Below are 15,478 nucleotides of genomic sequence, written 5' to 3' on the forward strand. Positions count from 1 at the left end.
TCTTTACATGTGCACCGGCGGTCAAAACACACAAACTTCTCATAAGCAAGTTCCAAATAAGTCTGTTTCACAGATTTCCTCAAATTTCCAAACTTTTGCCTGCATGATTCTGGGACAAACTCGTAAGCTTTGAGCACAGACTGTTTCACTATGTCATAATCAGCTGCTTCATCAACTGTCAAAGCAGAATAGACTTGCTGAGCCTTCCCCTTAATTACAATTTGTAGGAGAAAAGGCCAACCCGCTTTTGGCCACTTTAAACTTTGAGTAACCTTCTCAAAATTCTGAAAGTATATATCAACCTCGTCAAATGGAGGTACCAATTTAACTTCCCATCTGGCCTCAAACTTATCACTAGAGTCTAACGCTAGACACCTTTGCTGCAATCTCTTTATCTTTTCCAGATCAAACAGCCTCTGTCTTTCTGCTTCGTCCCTCTGTTTTTCTGCCTCCCTAGCCTCAAACTGCCTCTGCCTTCCACAGCCTCCATCTTTAATTTTTCTCACTTCTACTGGAGCATAAGCTCACATGGTTTACTTTCAGGAAACACCTCCAACTCCTCCACTTTAAACACTCCCTCAGATACATAATGTTCAGCTATTACACTCTGCATCTGTGCCCTCCTGATTGTCGATTTCACCTTAGCAAGTTTTAACCGTCTGGCAAGACTCAGCAGCTCAAACCTTCTGGCGTCCTCTAATGCCTCAGAGGTTGGCGTTTCCTGACGTCTATCAACATCCATTGCTGCTGATTTTCCACACACAAATAAATCAGAGGGACTACCTCAATGAAGTCGATAATTAATGGCAATGCTCCGAAACTGTTAATATCTCGGGCTCAGGCCCAATTTTGTTATGAATCATAACACTTTAGAAACGAACCCGCAGCAATAGACTACATAGATATATATATATAACTCCATATAACTCCAAATATAACTCCAAAACTATTGAGATTGGGAGAAACAAGGCTTGGAGTCTTCAGATGGCAAAGTATAATAGTTCAGTTCAACAATGGAATAGCTGATGAGAGAGATATTTGTAATCCAGCGTAAAGGTTGAGAGAAGGCAATTATGTTGAATACCACAGGTTTCATGGTGGTAAAACGAGACAACAGTTGCTGTAGATTTTATCTGCCTTCGTTCCAAATCCACATACGAATTATCACGGCAAGTGACTTGTCACAAAGGGTATCGTCTTCAAGTGAATTACCCCACCACACCCAGGCAAGGGTTAACACATCGGTGGTCTTTATAGGATACCCCAAGTCAGATCCACTCCTACGGATCAAACGAGGTGACATCCACACATTCGATGTACGATGAAGCGATAATTAACCCACCCTTATGGGCATAGGAAAGTTGCAATCAGTGACCCTTGGCCACTAGTCCCCTGGTTTCAATCCTTCCATTTTTCCTCCTTCATCAGTCTGACTCTGAGTGTCTGTGTCCTCGGTTAAAACTAAACAAGCTGCAAGCGATGTAACCAAGCTGCAAGTCAGACTGATTCGCCTTCTTAATCTCTCTCTCTCTTAAAATGACAGTCCATGGCAAACAAAACCGAGGGAATCATAACAACGGCCACTCCCCAGTGTGAACTGACTGGTGTGCCAGTACTTGGGGTGACTGACTGTATCCTTTCCCACAGACTGAGCAGGTGAATGGCCTCTCTCCAGTGTGAACTTGCTGATATCTCTGTAGATGGGATGACTGAGTGAATCCCTTCCCACAGTCTGAGCAGGTGAACGGCCTGTTTCCAGCATGAACTTGCTGATGTACCTTCAGATGCAATGATTTAGTGAATCCCTTCCCACAGTCTGAGCAGAGGAATGGCCTCTCCCCTGTGTGAACTGATGGGTGTCTCTGTAGGTGGGATGCCAGTGAGAATCTCTTCCCACATTCTGAGCAGGTGAATGGCCTCTCCCCAGAGTGAACTTGCTGATATCTCTGTAGGTGGGATGCCAGTGAGAATCTCTTCCCACATTCTGAGCAGGTGAATGGCCTCTCCCCAGTGTGAACTTGCTGGTGACTCTGTAGGGTGGATAACTGAGTGAATCCTTTCCTACATTCTGAGCAGGTGAACTGCTTTTCCCTAGTGTGAACTGACTGCTGTGCCAGTAATTGGGATGACCGAGTGAATCCCTTCCCACACTTTGAGCAGGTGAAGGCCTCCTTCCAGTGTGAACTCGCTGATGACTCTGTAGTGTGGATGACTGTGTGAATCCCTTCCCACAGACTGAGCATGTGAATGGTTTCTCCCCAGTGTGAACTCACTGGTGACTCTGTAGGTGAGATGAATGAGTCATAACTCCCTGCAGACTGAGCAGCTGAATGGCTTCTCTCCAGTGTGAATTCGCTGATGACACTGCAGACTGGATGACTGAGTGAATTCCTTCCCACAGACTGAGCAAGTGAACGGCTTTTCCCCAGTGTGAACTCACTGGTGTGCCATTAGTTCAGATGACTGAGGGCATTCTTTCCCAGAAATTCAGCAGACGACAGCCTCTGCCCAGTGTGAACTGACTGGTGTGTCCACAGGTGGGAAGACTGACTGAATCCTTTCTCACACACAGAACAGGTGAATGGCCTTGCCCAGTGTGAACTTACCTTCAGTTGAGATGACTGAGTGAATCCATTCCCACTGTCTGAGCAGGTGAACGGCCTTTCTCCTGTGTAAAATGACGTGTGTGTCAGTTGGTCAAATGCACGATTGAATCCCTCCCCACAGTCTGAGCAGGATGGATGGTCGATTGAATCCCTTGCTCCAATTCTTAAACATCTAGACAGCAAAACTGGCGTGACGTGTTTGAGATTCCTGGAGACAAATTCCTTCTCATTTTTAACCTGTAAAAAGATTTACAAAATCTATCAATGGGTGTAGGACAACATTTCAGGTGAGATCACTTGAGTTGCCAAGATTTGATCATCCAATTTACTATCTCATCTTGAATGCAGAATGATGGAACCTTCTTGACCAAACTCCCTTCAGAGACTTTGTCAAGTGCCTTGCTAAAGTCCATGTAGACAACAACTACTGCCTTGCCTTCATCCATTTCCCTGATAACTTCCTCGGGCGACTCTGTTAGACTGGTTGGACATGACCTACCATGCACAAAGCCATGCTGTCTATCCTTAATCAGTCCAAAACTATCCAAATACTTATATATCCGGTTGCTGCACATATGTTCTAATAACTTTCCCACTACTGATTCTCCTTCACCTTGTCTGCTGGGGCAACCTCATGCCTTCTTTTATTTCATTTATAAGTGTTCACTTGAATTTGCTGTATTTCATAAGTACGCCATTTGTTCCAATCTGCCTGTACCTGGTATGCATGTCCTTTTTTTTTGATCTGGGAGAGGAAAGCGAAAGGGGTGATAGAGCTGCATGCTGGGAGGTGGGAGTAAGGGGGGGGGTTAAACTAAAGTTGCAGGGGGAATGGGAGCCTGAATAACTGAACTAGAGTGGAGTGGTTGTGGAGATAGTTGTTGTTCAGTCCTCAGTGAAAGTCAGGAATGAAAATGTTGAGCATGATGCAGTGAATATGCTGAGCCCTGTATATTTCAATACAAGGAGCAGTGTAGGAAAGGCGGATGTGTTCAGGGCATGGATCAACACCTGGAATTGAGATATTAGGATGTGGCAACTGTGGATTGGGACAGGCTGCTTTATGGCAAGGTATAGGCAGGCAGAATCTTATGGTGTATAAGAAATGCAAGAGAACACATAAGAAATAAACCAGTATGGCTAAAACATTAGGTTGCCGTCGCAGAAATGATGAAGGATAATTCTCTGAGACTCTAGAGACAGATTAAGAGCAAAAGGATTGGAAGGCACAAAGTTGGTCCTCTGGAAGACCGGAATGGCAATCCACGTGTGGAACCAAAGCAGATGGTGGATATCTTAAATCTTAAATAATTTTCCATCTCTATTTACTCAGGAGATGGACAAAGAGTCTATGGGAGTGTGGAAAAGTGGCATTAAAATCGTGGACCCTGTAGAAGAGTAGTTACTTCACTGTTCAAAATAGAAGATAGAAATCTACAGCATATTCCAATCCATTCAGTCTAAAATGTTGTGCCAACCACGTAACCCACTCTAGTAACTGCCTAGAATTTCCCTCGCACACAGCCCTCTGTTTTTCTAAGCTCCATGTACCTATCTAAGAGGCTGTTAAAAGACCCCATTGTATGGACCTGGACCACCGCTGCTGACAGTGCATTCCACGCATGCACCACTCTCTGAGTAAAGATTTTACCCCTGACATCCCTCAGTATCTAGTTCCAAGCACCTTAAGACTATGCCCCCTCATGTTAGACATTTCAACCCTGGGAAAAAACCTCTGGCTATCCACAAGCTCAATGCCCCTCATCATTTTATACACCTAAAAATGCTCTGAACATGAACCAGGAAATTATCAATTGGATTGAGGATTTGTTAGAAGTATTGAAAATTATGAGACTATAGATAAGGTAAATGCAAGCCGCTTTTTCGACTGAGGTTGGGTGGGACGACAACCAACGGTCATGGGTAAGTGCGGAAGGTGAATATTTAATTGGAACATGTGGAAAAGCTCTTCACTGAAATGGTTGTGAGAGTATGGAATGAGATGTCAGCACAAGTGGTGAATATGAGCTCGGTTTTACCATTTAAAAGAAGTTTAGATGGGAGCCTGGATGGTAGGGGTATGAAGGGCGATGGTCCCAGTGCAGGTAGTTGCATTAGACAGCTTAAATGTTTTTTCAGCATTGACTAGATGGGCTAAATAGCCCATTTCCATACTGAAGTTATCCATGTTTCAATGACAGAGATGCTGGCCAAACTTGTTTGGAAGGGAAAGATAGGAGTGACAACGGAGCAACAATAGCTGGAGTTTCTGGGAGTAATTCAGGAGCTGACTGATTCAACAGGAGTGGAAGTACTAGAAAGACAGGAAGAAACAAACTGAGAATGAGAAGCCAAAGCCAGCATAAAGCCAGAGAGAGGGTCCAGAATAGAGCAAAAACTATAGGGAAACTTTTAGAAACCAATAGCAGACAACTAAAAAAACTCGGGTGAGCTCAGTGCATGGAATCATGATATTGTAGACATTAATGGGTCTTGGAGGCATCCAACAGTCTGAGAGAGTTAAAGGAACAAAATATCCGGGGCCTCAATACCTCTTGAAAGGAGGTTTTCAATTTTTATTTTGACAGGCACATGCAAACCCTGCACTCCCAAAAATTCACAACTGAAAGCCTTCCACTTACAAGTACTCCGTTGCCAGGAAACAGCCTGTCCCAAACCACACTTGTCAGATCCTTTCTGATACCATCAACATTGACCTTTCCCCAATTTAGAATCTCAACCCATGGTCCAGACCTTTCTTTTTCCATAGTTCCTTTGAATCTCATGGCACTATAATCACTAAATTCTGTCACCAGCCCTGCATCATTTCCTATCAGTTTATTGCACACTTCTACGTCGGGAATTCTACGTACTGACTAAGGGCACATTTGACAAACTCTACCCCATCTAGTCCTTTTACAGTATGGGAGAGCCAGTCAATATATGGAAAGTTAAAATCACTTACTCAATCAACCTTTGTTTATTGGCATGGTCTGCAATCTCTCTACAAATTTGTTCCACTAAATCCCTCAGACTATTCCCGCTGCTCCCATCCAGGAAACGGTACCACAGCAAAAGGACCAACAGGCTCCTGAACATCATCTTTTACCAGGCCATCCCATTGATTAATTCCTGCTGATACAGTTTCATTTGTATGTTATAGTAACAGTCCTATGTACAAACTATTTATCATAAATGACTATATATTATACATTCCACATTTTGATGGAGGCGTAATGTAAAGGTTTCTACTTGATGTAATAAAGTCAATTCAATTCACCCTCTCCACTAACTGTTCTGTCATTCTGGCTCCCATTCCCCCCCCCCCACAACTTATTTTAACCACATTACCCCTCACCCCCCACCCTACCACTAGCAACTCTTAACACTAGGATCTTAGTCCCCTCTTGTTCTGTTCCCCTAACTAACGAATCCCCTATCACCCCTTTGAGTTTCCTCTGCCAGGTAAATCCCTCCCCCAACAGCTTCTAAAATGGTCCACCTGTTGTTTTGGGGGGATGGGCAGTAGAGTGCTCTGGAATGGCTATTTAACCTCATTCCCCTTCCTGACTCTCATCCCGTTTCCTGTGTCCTGCACCATGGGTGTAACTCACCTCTCTTCATGTCATATCTATCACCCCCTCCAACTCCTGGATGATCCAGAATTCATCCATTTCTAGCTCCAACTCCTTAAAATGCAGCTGGATGCACATCTTGTAGGTGAGGGCATCAGGGATACGGGAGGTCGCCCTACCTTCCCACCAATGTCTGCTCTAATTTGTAATGACCAGTGTGAATATAAATCTTGCACTGTGTATTCTTTTACCCAGTGACAACATGCGCACAGTGAATTTTATATAGAGAAGTAAGAACTTGGATCTCCTCTGGGTTCGATCGAGTTCATCTGCACTCTCACACAACCTATGTAGCAGGCCTGTAACGGGTAATGAAGGATTGCACATTGTCCATATTTGGTTTGCTTGCTAAATTACGCTTAAAAAAAGTCACATTTTCCAAATATCACTCCCCTTCTTCCCACCTGCAAATTCTCCAGCAACTTTTGCATCTCCACAACACACACACAGGTAACAGCAGCTTTTGTATTCTACAGAAATATTTCCCCTGAACCCTCCCCCATGGTGGTGAACTCAGTGATGGCAATGCCAATGAATATGAAGGGAAGGGCAGTAGTCTGTCTCACTGGAGTCTGGCACATTTGTTATGTGAAAGCTGCTTGTTGCCCAAGGGCAAAGGTTTTTGATATAATTAACTTCCCAGAGAGAATGGGTCAAAGCATGTCGTCACATGTAGAAAAGTCGAGAACAAAAGGAGGTAGCTCAAGCAACACACACAAAATGCTGGAGGAACTCAGCAGGCCAGGCAGCATCTATGGAAAAGAGTACTAATGCTGAGTTCCTCCGGCATTTTGTGTGTGTGTTGCTTGGATTTCCAGCATCTGCAGAGTTTGTGATTGGAAGTGAAACAAAGGTGATTTTCACAGCTGGTGATGTAACAGATTTTGTTACCTTTCTCCGAGTTCCTAATCCTTGCATTTAGATAGCTGGAGTTCAGCTCTGTCTGAGAGATCCATCGGTTCCCATTCCCTCATCAGCCAGAAGCCCCCCGGGGCCCGTGTACGGATAGCGGGGCTGAAAGAGAGAGAGAGGTGTGCAGGGCTGTCCCAGGATTGCGAGATACGGTGTGGGAAGCTCACAGCAATTGACCCTCAGTCAGTGTTTAGAATAGTCGCCCGCAGATAACCGCTTACCTGCGTCCGATCCAGCAGCCGTGCTCCCGAGGCCTTGTGAACCGCGAGCGTGCGTGAAATCGCCACCGTCACAACCTTCACGCCTGCGCAGATTATCGATGCTTCATCGGAGGTGAAATTTTTAATGTAGAGCATTATGGGTAATCACGGTGCAATGTTTCTGCAAGCGCTAGTTCCATGTCCAAACCTTAGTTTTTTTTTGTATATAGAAAACTCAGCAGCTGCTTTAACGCAAAAAGCGGCTCCCATACTCAATATATTCACTATCAAAGTGTATCTAATGCCAATGTACAATCCTCTTGCAAAGGCAGATATAAAACACAGGAGATTCTGCAGTTGCTGCAAATACTGAGACACACACACACACACACACACACACAAAATGCTGGAGGAACTCTGCAGTTCCGGCAGCAACTAAGCAGAGGATTTCAAAAACAGCAAAGGGGAAAACAGAGAGCTGAGAATACTCTACCGCCGACCCGAGGGTGCGGCACATCCCGTCCCACCATGGACGGCATATGACGGCCCAGCAGTGTCCGGAAATCCTTTGGAATTCTGAGTAAAGGACAGGATCCTAATTATCCCTGGTTCCTCCGGACCATATCCCTCCCATACTAGTGAAATGATCCCCAGTGGTGAGGTGTGTAGGGAAAGGCATGTGTGGCTTCCGATTCGGGGCCAAGTAGGGACAACCTACAAGTTTAAATCCCGATACCTGTAAGGCGGGATGAATTTTTAGAGAACGGGGAAGATGTGATGTGTATGTTGCCGGGGCAGTTTCCATCACGACTTAAGAGAGACGGATAAAGCGAGTGGCTAGTTTCAGCCATTCCAGTTTGTGTGAACGATCTTTACTTGAACAGAGACCCGCTTGTCAATATTGAAACAGGGGCCAAGTCGCCTGTATCTGTTGGCCTTGGCCTGCAGCCCGGCTGAATTTCCTTTCCGAGTCTCTGTCCTTGAGACACCTTTGAATAAATTACTCGGCGGAGGGGACTCCGACATCTAATTCCTGATCAGGAGACTGAGCGGGCAGAAACTCAATTTGACATGCGAATGGGGTCATACCCAGCGGTGAATGCTGAAGGGTATTGTGGGCGAACTCGGCCCGGAGTAAATGGTCACTCCAGGAGGACAGATTCCCGGACTGAAGGCAGAGAAGGGCTCGCTCCAGGTCCGGGTCCGTCCTCTCAGCCTGCCCATTAGTCTGAGGGTAGAATACCCAATGGCACAAGCTGATGGGGAGGATCAGAGACATTGCCGGGTGTCGGTGGCGGAGGAATATTCAGAAGGAAGGTTCAGTGAGATGGTGTGTGGTCTTTGGATGTGTGTAAAACGTGTGGGGTGGGTGTCGGTGATTTCAATGCGAAGGACCTGTGCAGATGGAATGGACTTGGGGGGTTTCCGTGTAGGAGGACCGGACTCATTCGGACAGGTTATTGGGGGAGACGTGTGTTTATTGCTAGGTGTGTTTAATGAGTAGGCGAGCTGGGGGGGGAACGGTCTGTGGTGGAGAGATGTGGGTACAGCCCGTCCGGAAGGCGCTGGGTGATTGGAAGAGGTTAGAGGAGGAGTGGTGGTCTCGATGGGGGCTGAGAGATTCCGAAGCTCAGTATCTGTAGCTACTTGGAGACATGCATAGTCAGTGCGAGAGGGTCGTGCAAGAGGCGAGTTTTATTATCGGGAGTCACGATCTTCAGTATTTTATTTCATCTGCTATATTTCCCATTAACCTTCCTCTATATCACTGTTATGTCCTCCCAAAGTTTTCCCGCTCTCCATTAGTGATTATAAAAATTTGGAAATGTTACTAACATCTGAGGAAGTCCAGTGTGAATCCTTCACCGGTGCGGAGAAGCAGCAACATTTCAGGGCTTGATTCTGCAGAGTCGCGCTCCCCGTTATTGCACGATATCAAATCTCCATGGCAACCCGATTATCCAGCAGCTTTTGGGAGTCAGTAACTGCCACATTGCATTAGCTTACACATCCTCTGCTTCACTGAAGGGTTCTTCCGTGTTACTAAGAAAGATTCTTTTAACAGTCTTGTTCTAATAGATCGCAATTGTCCCAGTGAATGCAAATTGAGCCCCTTCCCCGCATCTCCATCCTCTGTGTGGAATGTGTCTTGCTTCTCGGTCAGATTCTTCGAGACACATTCACTGTATTCTTCCGGTACCGACCGTCCACAGTCCTTACACCCACTCTGACTCTGCCTTCCAAATTCTCAATCATCCCGGCAGACTCCCCACATCTTCTCTCTTCTAAGGATGATTTAAGTACCTTCTCCAAATCTTTCAATTGAAAACCAACGTTCTTAGCATTTGACTGCCCTTCAAAACTTCTATATCATCTTGGCCGATTCCATTACTGCTTCCCGTCTTCCAAGGATAATCTAACTCCTCTCTCCAAATCACTCGTATCACTGATCGGAAACGCTCTCAGCAATTATGTTGCAAATTTATCGTTTGACTGTCACGATATGAAAACAACATAAATAATAAAAATTAATACTGTGATTGACCTTTCTGAAGCAAAATTGCCGGGCACACATTAGTTCGACTGAAGATAATGTCAAAGGTGAAAACCAGGCAGCTTCGTAACAATAAATGACTCGTGACCGCCCCCTTCCGTAATCGTTTGGGTAACGCATGCCAATAGGAAACGTGTTCCGATGTGTTTTCATATTTTAGACAAGTTGGGCTGAAGCGAAATCATATCTCCTCCGTGCAGTGAGTTTGTCGTTTGCTGAAACTATAATGCTTCAACAGCATGGAGACAAAGTACTAAATCTCCCAGCAATATGCTGCTGTCGTCGGCAAACCGGAACTTTAAGTGAAGGGAAATCTCCTAAAAAGCAAGAAAGAGAATGGAAGTCGGGATTGGCAGACTAGGCCAGATCACTCCGAAGTTTCAGACAATGGACACCGACAATGGATCTGTGTGTTTTCAATCCCGGATATGAGGGTGATATAATGTGCAAGGCAAACTACATTTTACAGAAGGGAAATAACCAAACACTCTAATTTATAACAGATATTTTTTCTTAAATAACGGAAAGGCAGAACAGCTGGAAACAGCAACTTTTTAAGAGTTCATTAATATGCTTACAGAGCAGGCATGGATTTATTTTCGAAATTGGAAAATTATTTGACACTTACACCTGAGCGGTGCAGACTTTTGAAACTTTTCAAAAATAAAATCGTCGGGGAGAACAGAACAACTTTCAACTGCTCTCTGAATTTTGTCTGGGTCACTCCATAGATAAATGTATTTGTGCAGCTGCTGAAATTCTGAATCACAGAACACGAAAACTGTGCCTGAAAAAGCCGGATAGACGTTTCCAGGTCTGTGTAGAGGCATCACATGAGAATGAAGACCAGAGTGGTTGTCGCCCAACACAGAAGGAAACTCACCAACAGGCTGAAGAGCAGAATGATGGATTGTCTCCGACTCTCCATCTCCGAATCTCGCTGTTTCCCGCAATTTCCACGTCCCTTCAGTCCCCTGCGGACTCTGCTCGCCGCCAGTATCTGTCTGATGGTCAGTGCATTGAGGGTCAAAATGAGGACGAAAGGAAGTAGCGGATTCAACAGACGGTCCACCCAATAAAACCCCTCAAACCCTTTGATGAGAGGAAGTGCGGATCTACCGGAACAGATCCAGTTACCCGTCACGTACCACGTTTCTTTTTCCATGTACAGGAAATAAAATGGGATGTTTTTCAAACAGATCCCAATAGATACCACGATAATCACCAAATTCGCAGTTTTGGTGATGCAGTATTTTGTTTTAAATTTAGTCATGCAAATTGCCACAAAGCGATCGAAAGTGAAAGCGACAGTAAACCACACGGAACAATCAACGGCCACGTGACACAGGACGTAGTGGACAAGGCAGATCGGAGCGGTGTCCAGGAGTCTGTAAAGTCCGTATTCTTGAACAATCTGGTAGAACAGGACCTCGATAATCACCACCATTAGATCCGCTGCAGCCATCGCCACCAGGTACCGCGTGACGCATTTGGAGAGACCGCATTTTCCTCGGCTGAGAATGGTGATTGTTAGAAGGTTAACTGCAGAGACACAAAAAACACCAAAAAAAGAATAAAAAAAGCGCATTTTATGTAAAAAATATAATCATTTTTTGTTCGCTTGAAATAACATCCGTCATTCCTCTCTAATGCACTGTTACAAAGGAAATACAAATATACCCGTGATTATGCGGTTTGTTTGAACACGTGACTGCAGCATAAAGCTCTTTACAGTAACGCATGTTCACATTAATCGCTTCACGTTCATGGTAGAGCTGGTCCTGTTTGTCCGCGTTTGTATCATATCTCTCTAAATCTTTCACATTCATCACCTGTCCAAGTATCTTAAATATTGTCAACGACCCTGTATCACCAACTTCCTCTGCAAGAATGTTCAATGCACAGACCAACTTCTGTTTAAAAAAAATAACCCTCGGGATCCAACTACATTGCTGCCGTCTGAAAGTATACCTACCTGTTGAGATCATGATTCCCCAATCCCATGCAGAAAAACTGACTGCACACATTGACTGCATCTGTTCATCACCATGGTTGTATGAGCATCTATAAAGTCATCCATCAATCATCTGCCTTAAGGAATAAAGTGCGACTCGGCTGAACCTCTCCCTGTAACTCAGGCCTTAGAGCCCCTGCGGCATCTTTATAAATACTGTCTGCACTCCTTTCAGCGTACGTCTGCCTTTCCTGTACCAGGGCCTCTAAAACTCCACGTGTGGCATTCTCAAGGAGAAATGTAGTGTAATTACTGTGTGGACGAAGAGTTATGTAAGGGCAGCACCAACAATGGAGCCGCCGGAAATTCTTTGGAGGAAGCGCCAGGACAGATTCCTCATCAACCCGAGCTACGCTCACCTGTGTCTCTATCCGAAAGGCCCAGTTATAACGGGATTGCGGGGTCAGATTCTGAACCAGGACCTTGAGTGCCGCTTTCTATGTTCTTTTTTTAAACAAACCACAGTTCACAACACTAAACGCCATCAGATTGCCAGAACAACTGAGAGGCTCAATAAAAAAAATAAAATGCTATTCCTTCGCGCCGGAGAGGCACCAGAGGATTGGAGGATTGCCAGTGGTGGTCTGCTGTTTACGACATGCTGTACGTAAGTGTACCATCGGCCGCTGAGTCTGATATCAGATGTGTGAAAGATTTTGAAAACTTTTCTGAGTGACCGGATATATAAGTATTTGAATAAAGATGGACAGAACGGGAATAGTCAATATGGCCTCCTGCGTGGTAGGCCACGTCTATGTAATTTTATCCACTTATTTTTCTTGAGAAAGCTGGCAGAAAAATGCATGAGGGCAAGCCAGTGAGTAGTGTCTACATGGGCTTTAGAAAGGCATTTGGCAACATCCCGCATGAAAGTTCGGTCAAGAAGGGTCAGTGTCTCGGCATTGAGATGAGGTAGTATCTTATACTACCTTATAAGATAGTAAGGTATCTTGCTATCTCAGATACCTTAGATATCTTTGATATCTATTATATTAGATATTAAATTTGGCTTTGAGGGAGAATTCAGAGACTGGTTGCTTTCCGACTGGAGGACTGTGACTCGTGGGGAACCACAGGGATCGGTGTTGGGTCCGTTGCTGTATATCAATAATCTGGATGATACTGTGGTTAACTAGATCAGCAAAGTTGCGGACGATACAAAGATTGGAGTGTATTTGACAGCGAGGAAGGCTATCATTACTTCTGGAGGGATCTGGATCAGTTTAAAATGTGCTGGTAAACAGCAGATGGAAATTAATGTGGAAAAGAGCGAGCTGTTGCACTTCGGTCTCACACGGTGAACGGTAGGTCAGTGAGGAGTGTGGTAGAACAAAGTGATCTGGAGATACAGGTCCATAATTCGGTGACGGTGGTGTCACAGGTAGAGAGGGTCGTAAAGTTAGCTGCAGGCACATTGGCTTCCATGAATCAGTGTAACGAGTATAAGAGATGGGATGTTATGTTGAACTATATAAGAGGCCGAATTTACAGCATTGTGTGCAGTATTAGTCATCTACCTACAGGGGAAATGGGAGCAATGTTGAAAAAGTACAGTAAAAATTTACAAAGATGTTAGTGGTACAAGGACCTGGAAAAATAAAAGAAAGATCGAATAGGTTTGCACTTTGTTCTTTCGAACGCAGCGTCGTGAACCTTTAAGGGATGTTTGGATAAGGACAGGGGATATGGTGGGCTGTGGTCCAAGGGCAGTTTAAATTGTTGTGACGTGAACTAGATAGCCCGAAGGGTCTGTTCTGTGCTATGACTCTCTGTGACTCTGACTCTACGAGTGGCCTATCGAATTCAGATTGGTGTTTATTATTGCAATTTCTAGCAGTGTTTTAAGTAACCTTCTGAGAGTCTTGCAGAAGATTCACATGGAAGTTGCTGTGTTGGCCTGATTGTTTAATGTCCGTGTACAGCGACAGTGGGATGAGATCAGCAGTGTATGTTATTATCGGCACACTATATACTCTGTTCATGTTCAATGGTCTTTAAATTTCCTCCTTTAGTTCATGATATGTTTGATCCATTCTGTATGTTGTAGCGCTTTGCATATCTATGACTATTAAGTAACTTGTTCTTCCTGTTTTTATCTTGTAATATTATATCCAGACTGTTAATAAGAAGGATCGGAAGGGAGGGTTGTGAGCAACTTAAGGTTGCTGGGTGTCCGAAGCTCAGAGAACCTAACCCTGGTCTCCGGAGTTGATATCTGTTCTTTGTCAAGCGGCGTGCCGTGCAAAATCCTGATCTGATGAAAAACGGACGTGGGAGCACGGAAGCAGATCGGGAAATCTCCAGGAAGGCCTTCTTCGTTACTGCTGCTGTTGTGAGTTCTGGGCCTCTGCTGAGAAGAACAGGCCCCCAGTCCTCGTGGTCGCGTTGCCGATGGCCGGCGGAGGATGGTACTCAGAGAGGCTTTGCCGGAGGGATGCTCGGAGGTTCGGAGATTCGACGGGCTCGGAGTCTGCTGCGGTCGGGGCACTTTCACGGTGTCCTGCGTCTGCAAGGTTGTGTCCGACAGCACTTTCATTGTGTGCTGGGTTAGCAAGGCTGAATCCGGCAGCTCCGTGGAAGTCCATAGCGAGAGTATTCCCTTCCGACGCCTGCGCGGGATGACGAGTCTATCGGGACCCAGAGGACTTGTGGAAATTGTGTTGTGGTTTATTTCGAACTTACAGTCTTTCAACATCTTTGGACTATTTTTACTGTGCCCATGGTCTTTTTTTTTTAATCAATTATGGTATTGTTTCACTGTTGTTACCATATGTTTAACTATGTGGTTTTATGTAGGTCTTGTAGCTTTAGTTTTTGGTTTATTGGGTGGTAGAGTTGTTCTCCTTACTTGGTGTGTCTGGGTAGTCTTGTTTTGTCTGGTGGATTTGGAGCTCCTTTCCGAGGAACGCGCTAAGATTGTAGCGCTATATTAATACGCAGTAGCTTCTCCGGACTATGTATTTGGGGATTGTTAAACGATATGTGGATTTTCCGTTGTAGTCTGTTTCGTCGTGTGCTTTTGTGATATCATTCTGGAGTAATGTTGTTTCATTTTTTCAACTGCATTGCAGTTGTGATTTCTTTCTTTCTTTTAAAATATTTTATTAATTTTAAACAAACATAAACGAAACATGAATACAGAGAGTTTTAGAGTACACAATTAATAGATTAAGTATACATTCAAGTAGATGATAATCCACATGTATATGATAACCCAAATTCATTGTAATTACGAGAAAAGGAGAAAAAAGAAAAAAAAAAGAAAATAAAACTAACCAACATGGCCCATTGTATTATGTCGAATATACACAATAGCGTTAATAACTCCGTACCTCCATCCAAATAATTGAGGATAATAAAAGTAAGGTTTAGGAAAAGTCGGTTTGGCTCATATGAAAATGTTGAATAAATGGTGTCCAAGTTTCTTCAAATTTAACTGAAGGATCAAAGACAACACTTCTATTTTTTTTTTCTGAGCTCAAACAAGAGATGGTTTGAGAAAGCCACTGAAATATAGCTGGAGGATTAATTTCTTTCTAGTTCAATAGGATAGATCT

This window comes from Hypanus sabinus, unplaced genomic scaffold (assembly GCF_030144855.1).
Source record: "Hypanus sabinus isolate sHypSab1 unplaced genomic scaffold, sHypSab1.hap1 scaffold_847, whole genome shotgun sequence".
NCBI lineage: Eukaryota > Metazoa > Chordata > Chondrichthyes > Myliobatiformes > Dasyatidae > Hypanus > Hypanus sabinus.